We start from the raw sequence: 17,709 nt of genomic DNA, 5'->3' as shown, positions 1-17,709 counted from the left end.
AACTCAAGGTTTTATTCATAGAACAGATGGTTATATTTATAGATCACGGGTGGTTTCCATTCAGAGAACACATAATTGCATTCATAAAACACAGGGTTCTATTCATAGAACACAGGGTTCCATTTATAGAACACAGGGTTCTATTCATAGAACACAAGGTTTTATTCATAGAACACATGGCTATATTTATAGATCACGGGTGGTTTCCATTCAGAGAACACATAATTTCATTCATAAAACACAGGGTTCTATTTATAGAACACAGGGTTCCATTCATAGAACACAGGGTTCTATTAATAGAACACAAGGTTTTATTCATAAAACACATGGTTATATTTATAGATCACGGGTGGTTTCCATTCAGAGAACACATGGTTACATTCATAAAACACAGGGTTCTATTCATAGAACACAGGGTTCCATTCATAGAACACAGGGTACTATTAAGAGAACACAAGGTTTTATTCATAGAACACATGGCTATATTTATAGATCACGGGTGGTTTCCATTCAGAGAACACATGGTTTCATTCATAAAACACAGGGTTCTATTTATAGAACACAGGGTTCCATTCATAGAACACAGGGTTCTATTAATAGAACACAAGGTTTTATTCATAAAACACATGGTTATATTTATAGATCACGGGTGGTTTCCATTCAGAGAACACATCATTTTATTCATAAAACACAGGGTTCTATTCATAGAACACAGGGTTCCATTTATAGAACACTGGGTTCTATTCATAGACCACAAGGTTTTATTCATAGAACACATGGTTATATTTATAGATCACGGGTGGTTTTCATTCAGAGAACACATAATTTTATTCATAAAACACAGGGTTCTATTCATAGAACACAGGGTTCCATTTATAGAACACAGGGTTCTATTCATAGAACACAAGGTTTTATTCATAGAACACATGGCTATATTTATAGATCACGGGTGGTTTCCATTCAGAGAACACATGGTTTCATTCATAAAACACAGGGTTCTATTTATAGAACACAGGGTTCCATTCATAGAACACAGGGTTCTATTAATAGAACACAAGGTTTTATTCATAAAACACATGGTTATATTTATAGATCACGGGTGGTTTCCATTCAGAGAACACATAATTTCATTCATAAAACACAGGGTTCTATTCATAGAACACAGGGTTCCATTTATAGAACACAGGGTTCTATTCATAGAACACAAGGTTTTATTCATAGAACACATGGTTATATTTATAGATCACGGGTGGTTTCCATTCAGAGAACACATAATTTTATTCATAAAACACAGGGTTCTATTCATAGAACATAGGGTTCCATTTATAGAACACAGGATTCTATTCATAGAACTCAAGGTTTTATTCATAGAACAGATGGTTATATTTATAGATCACGGGTGGTTTCCATTCAGAGAACACATAATTGCATTCATAAAACACAGGGTTCTATTCATAGAACACAGGGTTCCATTTATAGAACACAGGGTTCTATTCATAGAACACAAGGTTTTATTCATAGAACACATGGCTATATTTATAGATCACGGGTGGTTTCCATTCAGAGAACACATGGTTTCATTCATAAAACACAGGGTTCTATTTATAGAACACAGGGTTCCATTCATAGAACACAGGGTTCTATTAATAGAACACAAGGTTTTATTCATAAAACACATGGTTATATTTATAGATCACGGGTGGTTTCCATTCAGAGAACACATGGTTTCATTCATAAAACACAGGGTTCAATTCATAGAACACAGGGTTCCATTTATAGAACACAGGGTTCTATTCATAGAAAACAAGGTTTTATTCATAGAACACATGGCTATATTTATAGATCACGGGTGGTTTCCATTCAGAGAACACATGGTTTCATTCATAAAACACAGGGTTCTATTTATAGAACACAGGGTTCCATTCATAGAACACAGGGTTCTATTAATAAAACACAAGGTTTTATTCATAAAACACATGGTTATATTTATAGATCACGGGTGGTTTCCATTCAGAGAACACATGGTTTCATTCATAAATCACAGGGTTCTATTCATAGAACACAGGGTTCCATTCATAGAACACAGGGTTCTATTAATAGAACACAAGGTTTTATTCATAAAACACATGGTTATATTTATAGATCACGGGTGGTTTCCATTCAGAGAACACATGATTTCATTCATAAAACACAGGGTTCTATTTATAGAACACAGGGTTCGATTCATAGAACACAGGGTTCTATTAATAGAACACAAGGTTTTATTCATAAAACACATGGTTATATTTATAGATCACGGGTGGTTTCCAGTCAGAGAACACATGGTTTCATTCATAAAACACAGGGTTCTATTCATAGAACACAGGGTTCCATTCATAGAACACAGGGTTCTATTAATAGAACACAAGGTTTTATTCATAAAACACATGGTTATATTTATAGATCACGGGTGGTTTCCATTCAGAGAACACATGGTTTCATTCATAAATCACAGGGTTCTATTCATAGAACACAGGGTTCCATTCATAGAACACAGGGTTCTATTAATAGAACACAAGGTTTTATTCATAAAACACATGGTTATATTTATAGATCACGGGTGGTTTCCATTCAGAGAACACATGATTTCATTCATAAAACACAGGGTTCTATTTATAGAACACAGGGTTCCATTCATAGAACACAGGGTTCTATTAATAGAACACAAGGTTTTATTCATAGAACACATGGCTATATTTATAGATCACGGGTGGTTTCCATTCAGAGAACACATCATTTCATTCATAAAACACAGGGTTCTATTCATAGAACACAGGGTTCCATTTATAGAACACTGGGTTCTATTCATAGACCACAAGGTTTTATTCATAGAACACATGGTTATATTTATAGATCACGGGTGGTTTTCATTCAGAGAACACATAATTTTATTCATAAAACACAGGGTTCTATTCGAAGAACACAGGGTTCCATTTATAGAACACAGGGTTCTATTCATAGAACACAAGGTTTTATTCATAGAACACATGGCTATATTTATAGATCACGGGTGGTTTCCATTCAGAGAACACATGGTTTCATTCATAAAACACAGGGTTCTATTTATAGAACACAGGGTTCCATTCATAGAACACAGGGTTCTATTAATAGAACACAAGGTTTTATTCATAAAACACATGGTTATATTTATAGATCACGGGTGGTTTCCATTCAGAGAACACATGGTTTCATTCATAAAACACAGCGTTTTATTCATAGAACACAGGGTTCCATTCATAGAACACAGGGTTCTATTAAGAGAACACAAGGTTTTATTCATAAAACACATGGTTATATTTATAGATCACGGGTGGTTTCCATTCAGAGAACACATCATTTCATTCATAAAACACAGGGTTCTATTCATAGAACACAGGGTTCCATTTATAGAACACTGGGTTCTATTAATAGAACACAAGGTTTTATTCATAGAACACATGGTTATATATAAAGATCACGGGTGGTTTCCATTCAGAGAACACATAATTTCATTCATAAAACACAGGGTTCTATTCATAGAACACAGGGTTCCATTTATAGAACACAGGGTTCTATTCATAGAACACAAGGTTTTATTCATAGAACACATGGTTATATTTATAGATCACGGGTGGTTTCCATTCAGAGAACACATAATTTTATTCATAAAACACAGGGTTCTATTCATAGAACACAGGGTTCCATTTATAGAACACAGGGTTCTATTCATAGAACACAAGGTTTTATTCATAGAACACATGGCTATATTTATAGATCACGGGTGGTTTCCATTCAAAGAACACATGGTTTCATTCATAAAACACAGGGTTCTATTCATAGAACACAGGGTTCCATTCATAGAACACAGGGTTCTATTAATAGAACACAAGGTTTTATTCATAAAACACATGGTTATATTTATAGATCACGGGTGGTTTCCATTCAGAGAACACATAATTTCATTCATAAAACACAGGGTTCTATTCATAGAACACAGGGTTCCATTTATAGAACACAGGGTTCTATTCATAGAACACAAGGTTTTATTCATAGAACACATGGTTATATTTATAGATCACGGGTGGTTTCCATTCAGAGAACACATAATTTTATTCATAAAACACAGGGTTCTATTCATAGAACACAGGGTTCCATTTATAGAACACAGGGTTCTATTCATAGAACTCAAGGTTTTATTCATAGAACAGATGGTTATATTTATAGATCACGGGTGGTTTCCATTCAGAGAACACATAATTGCATTCATAAAACACAGGGTTCTATTCATAGAACACAGGGTTCCATTTATAGAACACAGGGTTCTATTCATAGAACACAAGGTTTTATTCATAGAACACATGGCTATATTTATAGATCACGGGTGGTTTCCATTCAGAGAACACATGGTTTCATTCATAAAACACAGGGTTCTATTTATAGAACACAGGGTTCCATTCATAGAACACAGGGTTCTATTAATAGAACACAAGGTTTTATTCATAAAACACATGGTTATATTTATAGATCACGGGTGGTTTCCATTCAGAGAACACATGGTTTCATTCATAAAACACAGGGTTCTATTTATAGAACACAGGGTTCCATTCATAGAACACAGGGTTCTATTAATAGAACACAAGGTTTTATTCATAAAACACATGGTTATATTTATAGATCACGGGTGGTTTCCATTCAGAGAACACATGGTTTCATTCATAAAACACAGGGTTCTATTCATAGAACACAGGGTTCCATTCATAGAACACAGGGTTCTATTAAGAGAACACAAGGTTTTATTCATAGAACACATGGCTATATTTATAGATCACGGGTGGTTTCCATTCAGAGAACACATCATTTCATTCATAAAACACAGGGTTCTATTCATAGAACACAGGGTTCCATTTATAGAACACTGGGTTCTATTCATAGACCACAAGGTTTTATTCATAGAACACATGGTTATATTTATAGATCACGGGTGGTTTTCATTCAGAGAACACATAATTTTATTCATAAAACACAGGGTTCTATTCATAGAACACAGGGTTCCATTTATAGAACACAGGGTTCTATTCATAGAACACAAGGTTTTATTCATAGAACACATGGCTATATTTATAGATCACGGGTGGTTTCCATTCAGAGAACACATGGTTTCATTCATAAAACACAGGGTTCTATTTATAGAACACAGGGTTCCATTCATAGAACACAGGGTTCTATTAATAGAACACAAGGTTTTATTCATAAAACACATGGTTATATTTATAGATCACGGGTGGTTTCCATTCAGAGAACACATGGTTTCATTCATAAAACACAGGGTTCTATTCATAGAACACAGGGTTCCATTCATAGAACACAGGGTTCTATTAAGAGAACACAAGGTTTTATTCATAGAACACATGGTTATATATAAAGATCACGGGTGGTTTCCATTCAGAGAACACATAATTTCATTCATAAAACACAGGGTTCTATTCATAGAACACAGGGTTCCATTTATAGAACACTGGGTTCTATTCATAGAACACAAGGTTTTATTCATAGAACACATGGTTATATTTATAGATCACGGGTGGTTTCCATTCAGAGAACACATAATTTCATTCATAAAACACAGGGTTCTATTCATAGAACACAGGGTTCCATTTATAGAACACAGGGTTCTATTCATAGAACACAAGGTTTTATTCATAGAACACATGGTTATATTTATAGATCACGGGTGGTTTCCATTCAGAGAACACATAATTTTATTCATAAAACACAGGGTTCTATTCATAGAACATAGGGTTCCATTTATAGAACACAGGATTCTATTCATAGAACTCAAGGTTTTATTCATAGAACAGATGGTTATATTTATAGATCACGGGTGGTTTCCATTCAGAGAACACATAATTGCATTCATAAAACACAGGGTTCTATTCATAGAACACAGGGTTCCATTTATAGAACACAGGGTTCTATTCATAGAACACAAGGTTTTATTCATAGAACACATGGCTATATTTATAGATCACGGGTGGTTTCCATTCAGAGAACACATGGTTTCATTCATAAAACACAGGGTTCTATTTATAGAACACAGGGTTCCATTCATAGAACACAGGGTTCTATTAATAGAACACAAGGTTTTATTCATAAAACACATGGTTATATTTATAGATCACGGGTGGTTTCCATTCAGAGAACACATGGTTTCATTCATAAAACACAGGGTTCAATTCATAGAACACAGGGTTCCATTTATAGAACACAGGGTTCTATTCATAGAAAACAAGGTTTTATTCATAGAACACATGGCTATATTTATAGATCACGGGTGGTTTCCATTCAGAGAACACATGGTTTCATTCATAAAACACAGGGTTCTATTTATAGAACACAGGGTTCCATTCATAGAACACAGGGTTCTATTAATAAAACACAAGGTTTTATTCATAAAACACATGGTTATATTTATAGATCACGGGTGGTTTCCATTCAGAGAACACATGGTTTCATTCATAAATCACAGGGTTCTATTCATAGAACACAGGGTTCCATTCATAGAACACAGGGTTCTATTAATAGAACACAAGGTTTTATTCATAAAACACATGGTTATATTTATAGATCACGGGTGGTTTCCATTCAGAGAACACATGATTTCATTCATAAAACACAGGGTTCTATTTATAGAACACAGGGTTCCATTCATAGAACACAGGGTTCTATTAATAGAACACAAGGTTTTATTCATAAAACACATGGATATATTTATAGATCACGGGTGGTTTCCAGTCAGAGAACACATGGTTTCATTCATAAAACACAGGGTTCTATTCATAGAACACAGGGTTCCATTCATAGAACACAGGGTTCTATTAATAGAACACAAGGTTTTATTCATAAAACACATGGTTATATTTATAGATCACGGGTGGTTTCCATTCAGAGAACACATGGTTTCATTCATAAATCACAGGGTTCTATTCATAGAACACAGGGTTCCATTCATAGAACACAGGGTTCTATTAATAGAACACAAGGTTTTATTCATAAAACACATGGTTATATTTATAGATCACGGGTGGTTTCCATTCAGAGAACACATGATTTCATTCATAAAACACAGGGTTCTATTTATAGAACACAGGGTTCCATTCATAGAACACAGGGTTCTATTAATAGAACACAAGGTTTTATTCATAGAACACATGGCTATATTTATAGATCACGGGTGGTTTCCATTCAGAGAACACATCATTTAATTCATAAAACACAGGGTTCTATTCATAGAACACAGGGTTCCATTTATAGAACACTGGGTTCTATTCATAGACCACAAGGTTTTATTCATAGAACACATGGTTATATTTATAGATCACGGGTGGTTTTCATTCAGAGAACACATAATTTTATTCATAAAACACAGGGTTCTATTCATAGAACACAGGGTTCCATTTATAGAACACAGGGTTCTATTCATAGAACACAAGGTTTTATTCATAAAACACATGGTTATATTTATAGATCACGGGTGGTTTCCATTCAGAGAACACATGGTTTCATTCATAAAACACAGGGTTCTATTCATAGAACACAGGGTTCCATTCATAGAACACAGGGTTCTATTAAGAGAACACAAGGTTTTATTCATAGAACACATGGTTATATATAAAGATCACGGGTGGTTTCCATTCAGAGAACACATAATTTCATTCATAAAACACAGGGTTCTATTCATAGAACACAGGGTTCCATTTATAGAACACAGGGTTCTATTCATAGAACTCAAGGTTTTATTCATAGAACAGATTGTTATATTTATAGATCACGGGTGGTTTCCATTCAGAGAACACATAATTGCATTCATAAAACACAGGGTTCTATTCATAGAACACAGGGTTCCATTTATAGAACACAGGGTTCTATTCATAGAACACAAGGTTTTATTCATAGAACACATGGCTATATTTATAGATCACGGGTGGTTTCCATTCAGAGAACACATGGTTTCATTCATAAAACACAGCGTTTTATTCATAGAACACAGGGTTCCATTCATAGAACACAGGGTTCTATTAAGAGAACACAAGGTTTTATTCATAAAACACATGGTTATATTTATAGATCACGGGTGGTTTCCATTCAGAGAACACATCATTTCATTCATAAAACACAGGGTTCTATTCATAGAACACAGGGTTCCATTTATAGAACACTGGGTTCTATTAATAGAACACAAGGTTTTATTCATAGAACACATGGTTATATATAAAGATCACGGGTGGTTTCCATTCAGAGAACACATAATTTCATTCATAAAACACAGGGTTCTATTCATAGAACACAGGGTTCCATTTATAGAACACAGGGTTCTATTCATAGAACACAAGGTTTTATTCATAGAACACATGGTTATATTTATAGATCACGGGTGGTTTCCATTCAGAGAACACATAATTTTATTCATAAAACACAGGGTTCTATTCATAGAACACAGGGTTCCATTTATAGAACACAGGGTTCTATTCATAGAACACAAGGTTTTATTCATAGAACACATGGCTATATTTATAGATCACGGGTGGTTTCCATTCAGAGAACACATGGTTTCATTCATAAAACACAGGGTTCTATTCATAGAACACAGGGTTCCATTCATAGAACACAGGGTTCTATTAATAGAACACAAGGTTTTATTCATAAAACACATGGTTATATTTATAGATCACGGGTGGTTTCCATTCAGAGAACACATAATTTCATTCATAAAACACAGGGTTCTATTCATAGAACACAGGGTTCCATTTATAGAACACAGGGTTCTATTCATAGAACACAAGGTTTTATTCATAGAACACATGGTTATATTTATAGATCACGGGTGGTTTCCATTCAGAGAACACATAATTTTATTCATAAAACACAGGGTTCTATTCATAGAACACAGGGTTCCATTTATAGAACACAGGGTTCTATTCATAGAACTCAAGGTTTTATTCATAGAACAGATGGTTATATTTATAGATCACGGGTGGTTTCCATTCAGAGAACACATAATTGCATTCATAAAACACAGGGTTCTATTCATAGAACACAGGGTTCCATTTATAGAACACAGGGTTCTATTCATAGAACACAAGGTTTTATTCATAGAACACATGGCTATATTTATAGATCACGGGTGGTTTCCATTCAGAGAACACATGGTTTCATTCATAAAACACAGGGTTCTATTTATAGAACACAGGGTTCCATTCATAGAACACAGGGTTCTATTAATAGAACACAAGGTTTTATTCATAAAACACATGGTTATATTTATAGATCACGGGTGGTTTCCATTCAGAGAACACATGGTTTCATTCATAAAACACAGGGTTCTATTTATAGAACACAGGGTTCCATTCATAGAACACAGGGTTCTATTAATAGAACACAAGGTTTTATTCATAAAACACATGGTTATATTTATAGATCACGGGTGGTTTCCATTCAGAGAACACATGGTTTCATTCATAAAACACAGGGTTCTATTCATAGAACACAGGGTTCCATTCATAGAACACAGGGTTCTATTAAGAGAACACAAGGTTTTATTCATAGAACACATGGCTATATTTATAGATCACGGGTGGTTTCCATTCAGAGAACACATCATTTCATTCATAAAACACAGGGTTCTATTCATAGAACACAGGGTTCCATTTATAGAACACTGGGTTCTATTCATAGACCACAAGGTTTTATTCATAGAACACATGGTTATATTTATAGATCACGGGTGGTTTTCATTCAGAGAACACATAATTTTATTCATAAAACACAGGGTTCTATTCATAGAACACAGGGTTCCATTTATAGAACACAGGGTTCTATTCATAGAACACAAGGTTTTATTCATAGAACACATGGCTATATTTATAGATCACGGGTGGTTTCCATTCAGAGAACACATGGTTTCATTCATAAAACACAGGGTTCTATTTATAGAACACAGGGTTCCATTCATAGAACACAGGGTTCTATTAATAGAACACAAGGTTTTATTCATAAAACACATGGTTATATTTATAGATCACGGGTGGTTTCCATTCAGAGAACACATGGTTTCATTCATAAAACACAGGGTTCTATTCATAGAACACAGGGTTCCATTCATAGAACACAGGGTTCTATTAAGAGAACACAAGGTTTTATTCATAGAACACATGGTTATATATAAAGATCACGGGTGGTTTCCATTCAGAGAACACATAATTTCATTCATAAAACACAGGGTTCTATTCATAGAACACAGGGTTCCATTTATAGAACACAGGGTTCTATTCATAGAACTCAAGGTTTTATTCATAGAACAGATTGTTATATTTATAGATCACGGGTGGTTTCCATTCAGAGAACACATAATTGCATTCATAAAACACAGGGTTCTATTCATAGAACACAGGGTTCCATTTATAGAACACAGGGTTCTATTCATAGAACACAAGGTTTTATTCATAGAACACATGGCTATATTTATAGATCACGGGTGGTTTCCATTCAGAGAACACATGGTTTCATTCATAAAACACAGGGTTCTATTCATAGAACACAGGGTTCCATTCATAGAACACAGGGTTCTATTAATAGAACACAAGGTTTTATTCATAAAACACATGGTTATATTTATAGATCATGGGTGGTTTCCATTCAGAGAACACATAATTTCATTCATAAAACACAGGGTTCTATTCATAGAACACAGGGTTCCATTTATAGAACACAGGGTTCTATTCATAGAACACAAGGTTTTATTCATAGAACACATGGTTATATTTATAGATCACGAGTGGTTTCCATTCAGAGAACACATAATTTTATTCATAAAACACAGGGTTCTATTCATAGAACACAGGGTTCCATTTATAGAACACAGGGTTCTATTCATAGAACTCAAGGTTTTATTCATAGAACAGATGGTTATATTTATAGATCACGGGTGGTTTCCATTCAGAGAACACATAATTGCATTCATAAAACACAGGGTTCTATTCATAGAACACAGGGTTCCATTTATAGAACACAGGGTTCTATTCATAGAACACAAGGTTTTATTCATAGAACACATGGCTATATTTATAGATCACGGGTGGTTTCCATTCAGAGAACACATAATTTCATTCATAAAACACAGGGTTCTATTTATAGAACACAGGGTTCCATTCATAGAACACAGGGTTCTATTAATAGAACACAAGGTTTTATTCATAAAACACATGGTTATATTTATAGATCACGGGTGGTTTCCATTCAGAGAACACATGGTTTCATTCATAAAACACAGGGTTCTATTCATAGAACACAGGGTTCCATTCATAGAACACAGGGTTCTATTAAGAGAACACAAGGTTTTATTCATAGAACACATGGCTATATTTATAGATCACGGGTGGTTTCCATTCAGAGAACACATGGTTTAATTCATAAAACACAGGGTTCTATTTATAGAACACAGGGTTCCATTCATAGAACACAGGGTTCTATTAATAGAACACAAGGTTTTATTCATAAAACACATGGTTATATTTATAGATCACGGGTGGTTTCCATTCAGAGAACACATCATTTCATTCATAAAACACAGGGTTCTATTCATAGAACACAGGGTTCCATTTATAGAACACTGGGTTCTATTCATAGACCACAAGGTTTTATTCATAGAACACATGGTTATATTTATAGATCACGGGTGGTTTTCATTCAGAGAACACATAATTTTATTCATAAAACACAGGGTTCTATTCATAGAACACAGGGTTCCATTTATAGAACACAGGGTTCTATTCATAGAACACAAGGTTTTATTCATAGAACACATGGCTATATTTATAGATCACGGGTGGTTTCCATTCAGAGAACACATGGTTTCATTCATAAAACACAGGGTTCTATTTATAGAACACAGGGTTCCATTCATAGAACACAGGGTTCTATTAATAGAACACAAGGTTTTATTCATAAAACACATGGTTATATTTATAGATCACGGGTGGTTTCCATTCAGAGAACACATGGTTTCATTCATAAAACACAGGGTTCTATTCATAGAACACAGGGTTCCATTCATAGAACACAGGGTTCTATTAAGAGAACACAAGGTTTTATTCATAAAACACATGGTTATATTTATAGATCACGGGTGGTTTCCATTCAGGGAACACATCATTTCATTCATAAAACACAGGGTTCTATTCATAGAACACAGGGTTCCATTTATAGAACACTGGGTTCTATTCATAGAACACAAGGTTTTATTCATAGAACACATGGTTATATTTATAGATCACGGGTGGTTTCCATTCAGAGAACACATAATTTCATTCATAAAACACAGGGTTCTATTCATAGAACACAGGGTTCCATTTATAGAACACAGGGTTCTATTCATAGAACACAAGGTTTTATTCATAGAACACATGGTTATATTTATAGATCACGGGTGGTTTCCATTCAGAGAACACATGGTTTCATTCATAAATCACAGGGTTCTATTCATAGAACACAGGGTTCCATTCATAGAACACAGGGTTCTATTAATAGAACACAAGGTTTTATTCATAAAACACATGGTTATATTTATAGATCACGGGTGGTTTCCATTCAGAGAACACATGATTTCATTCATAAAACACAGGGTTCTATTTATAGAACACAGGGTTCCATTCATAGAACACAGGGTTCTATTAATAGAACACAAGGTTTTATTCATAGAACACATGGCTATATTTATAGATCACGGGTGGTTTCCATTCAGAGAACACATCATTTCATTCATAAAACACAGGGTTCTATTCATAGAACACAGGGTTCCATTTATAGAACACTGGGTTCTATTCATAGACCACAAGGTTTTATTCATAGAACACATGGTTATATTTATAGATCACGGGTGGTTTTCATTCAGAGAACACATAATTTTATTCATAAAACACAGGGTTCTATTCATAGAACACAGGGTTCCATTTATAGAACACAGGGTTCTATTCATAGAACACAAGGTTTTATTCATAAAACACATGGTTATATTTATAGATCACGGGTGGTTTCCATTCAGAGAACACATGGTTTCATTCATAAAACACAGGGTTCTATTCATAGAACACAGGGTTCCATTCATAGAACACAGGGTTCTATTAAGAGAACACAAGGTTTTATTCATAGAACACATGGTTATATATAAAGATCACGGGTGGTTTCCATTCAGAGAACACATAATTTCATTCATAAAACACAGGGTTCTATTCATAGAACACAGGGTTCCATTTATAGAACACAGGGTTCTATTCATAGAACTCAAGGTTTTATTCATAGAACAGATTGTTATATTTATAGATCACGGGTGGTTTCCATTCAGAGAACACATAATTGCATTCATAAAACACAGGGTTCTATTCATAGAACACAGGGTTCCATTTATAGAACACAGGGTTCTATTCATAGAACACAAGGTTTTATTCATAGAACACATGGCTATATTTATAGATCACGGGTGGTTTCCATTCAGAGAACACATGGTTTCATTCATAAAACACAGCGTTTTATTCATAGAACACAGGGTTCCATTCATAGAACACAGGGTTCTATTAAGAGAACACAAGGTTTTATTCATAAAACACATGGTTATATTTATAGATCACGGGTGGTTTCCATTCAGAGAACACATCATTTCATTCATAAAACACAGGGTTCTATTCATAGAACACAGGGTTCCATTTATAGAACACTGGGTTCTATTAATAGAACACAAGGTTTTATTCATAGAACACATGGTTATATATAAAGATCACGGGTGGTTTCCATTCAGAGAACACATAATTTCATTCATAAAACACAGGGTTCTATTCATAGAACACAGGGTTCCATTTATAGAACACAGGGTTCTATTCATAGAACACAAGGTTTTATTCATAGAACACATGGTTATATTTATAGATCACGGGTGGTTTCCATTCAGAGAACACATAATTTTATTCATAAAACACAGGGTTCTATTCATAGAACACAGGGTTCCATTTATAGAACACAGGGTTCTATTCATAGAACACAAGGTTTTATTCATAGAACACATGGCTATATTTATAGATCACGGGTGGTTTCCATTCAGAGAACACATGGTTTCATTCATAAAACACAGGGTTCTATTCATAGAACACAGGGTTCCATTCATAGAACACAGGGTTCTATTAATAGAACACAAGGTTTTATTCATAAAACACATGGTTATATTTATAGATCACGGGTGGTTTCCATTCAGAGAACACATAATTTCATTCATAAAACACAGGGTTCTATTCATAGAACACAGGGTTCCATTTATAGAACACAGGGTTCTATTCATAGAACACAAGGTTTTATTCATAGAACACATGGTTATATTTATAGATCACGGGTGGTTTCCATTCAGAGAACACATAATTTTATTCATAAAACACAGGGTTCTATTCATAGAACACAGGGTTCCATTTATAGAACACAGGGTTCTATTCATAGAACTCAAGGTTTTATTCATAGAACAGATGGTTATATTTATAGATCACGGGTGGTTTCCATTCAGAGAACACATAATTGCATTCATAAAACACAGGGTTCTATTCATAGAACACAGGGTTCCATTTATAGAACACAGGGTTCTATTCATAGAACACAAGGTTTTATTCATAGAACACATGGCTATATTTATAGATCACGGGTGGTTTCCATTCAGAGAACACATGGTTTCATTCATAAAACACAGGGTTCTATTTATAGAACACAGGGTTCCATTCATAGAACACAGGGTTCTATTAATAGAACACAAGGTTTTATTCATAAAACACATGGTTATATTTATAGATCACGGGTGGTTTCCATTCAGAGAACACATGGTTTCATTCATAAAACACAGGGTTCTATTTATAGAACACAGGGTTCCATTCATAGAACACAGGGTTCTATTAATAGAACACAAGGTTTTATTCATAAAACACATGGTTATATTTATAGATCACGGGTGGTTTCCATTCAGAGAACACATGGTTTCATTCATAAAACACAGGGTTCTATTCATAGAACACAGGGTTCCATTCATAGAACACAGGGTTCTATTAAGAGAACACAAGGTTTTATTCATAGAACACATGGCTATATTTATAGATCACGGGTGGTTTCCATTCAGAGAACACATCATTTCATTCATAAAACACAGGGTTCTATTCATAGAACACAGGGTTCCATTTATAGAACACTGGGTTCTATTCATAGACCACAAGGTTTTATTCATAGAACACATGGTTATATTTATAGATCACGGGTGGTTTTCATTCAGAGAACACATAATTTTATTCATAAAACACAGGGTTCTATTCATAGAACACAGGGTTCCATTTATAGAACACAGGGTTCTATTCATAGAACACAAGGTTTTATTCATAGAACACATGGCTATATTTATAGATCACGGGTGGTTTCCATTCAGAGAACACATGGTTTCATTCATAAAACACAGGGTTCTATTTATAGAACACAGGGTTCCATTCATAGAACACAGGGTTCTATTAATAGAACACAAGGTTTTATTCATAAAACACATGGTTATATTTATAGATCACGGGTGGTTTCCATTCAGAGAACACATGGTTTCATTCATAAAACACAGGGTTCTATTCATAGAACACAGGGTTCCATTCATAGAACACAGGGTTCTATTAAGAGAACACAAGGTTTTATTCATAGAACACATGGTTATATATAAAGATCACGGGTGGTTTCCATTCAGAGAACACATAATTTCATTCATAAAACACAGGGTTCTATTCATAGAACACAGGGTTCCATTTATAGAACACAGGGTTCTATTCATAGAACTCAAGGTTTTATTCATAGAACAGATTGTTATATTTATAGATCACGGGTGGTTTCCATTCAGAGAACACATAATTGCATTCATAAAACACAGGGTTCTATTCATAGAACACAGGGTTCCATTTATAGAACACAGGGTTCTATTCATAGAACACAAGGTTTTATTCATAGAACACATGGCTATATTTATAGATCACGGGTGGTTTCCATTCAGAGAACACATGGTTTCATTCATAAAACACAGGGTTCTATTCATAGAACACAGGGTTCCATTCATAGAACACAGGGTTCTATTAATAGAACACAAGGTTTTATTCATAAAACACATGGTTATATTTATAGATCATGGGTGGTTTCCATTCAGAGAACACATAATTTCATTCATAAAACACAGGGTTCTATTCATAGAACACAGGGTTCCATTTATAGAACACAGGGTTCTATTCATAGAACACAAGGTTTTATTCATAGAACACATGGTTATATTTATAGATCACGAGTGGTTTCCATTCAGAGAACACATAATTTTATTCATAAAACACAGGGTTCTATTCATAGAACACAGGGTTCCATTTATAGAACACAGGGTTCTATTCATAGAACTCAAGGTTTTATTCATAGAACAGATGGTTATATTTATAGATCACGGGTGGTTTCCATTCAGAGAACACATAATTGCATTCATAAAACACAGGGTTCTATTCATAGAACACAGGGTTCCATTTATAGAACACAGGGTTCTATTCATAGAACACAAGGTTTTATTCATAGAACACATGGCTATATTTATAGATCACGGGTGGTTTCCATTCAGAGAACACATAATTTCATTCATAAAACACAGGGTTCTATTTATAGAACACAGGGTTCCATTCATAGAACACAGGGTTCTATTAATAGAACACAAGGTTTTATTCATAAAACACATGGTTATATTTATAGATCACGGGTGGTTTCCATTCAGAGAACACATGGTTTCATTCATAAAACACAGGGTTCTATTCATAGAACACAGGGTTCCATTCATAGAACACAGGGTTCTATTAAGAGAACACAAGGTTTTATTCATAGAACACATGGCTATATTTATAGATCACGGGTGGTTTCCATTCAGAGAACACATGGTTTAATTCATAAAACACAGGGTTCTATTTATAGAACACAGGGTTCCATTCATAGAACACAGGGTTCTATTAATAGAACACAAGGTTTTATTCATAAAACACATGGTTATATTTATAGATCACGGGTGGTTTCCATTCAGAGAACACATCATTTCATTCATAAAACACAGGGTTCTATTCATAGAACACAGGGTTCCATTTATAGAACACTGGGTTCTATTCATAGACCACAAGGTTTTATTCATAGAACACATGGTTATATTTATAGATCACGGGTGGTTTTCATTCAGAGAACACATAATTTTATTCATAAAACACAGGGTTCTATTCATAGAACACAGGGTTCCATTTATAGAACACAGGGTTCTATTCATAGAACACAAGGTTTTATTCATAGAACACATGGCTATATTTATAGATCACGGGTGGTTTCCATTCAGAGAACACATGGTTTCATTCATAAAACACAGGGTTCTATTTATAGAACACAGGGTTCCATTCATAGAACACAGGGTTCTATTAATAGAACACAAGGTTTTATTCATAAAACACATGGTTATATTTATAGATCACGGGTGGTTTCCATTCAGAGAACACATGGTTTCATTCATAAAACACAGGGTTCTATTCATAGAACACAGGGTTCCATTCATAGAACACAGGGTTCTATTAAGAGAACACAAGG

The sequence above is a fragment of the Crinia signifera genome, chromosome 1 (genome assembly GCF_055691185.1).
Source record: "Crinia signifera chromosome 1, ASM5569118v1, whole genome shotgun sequence".
Classification (NCBI taxonomy): Eukaryota; Metazoa; Chordata; class Amphibia; order Anura; family Myobatrachidae; genus Crinia; species Crinia signifera.
Note: the sequence above shows the minus strand (reverse complement) of the source record.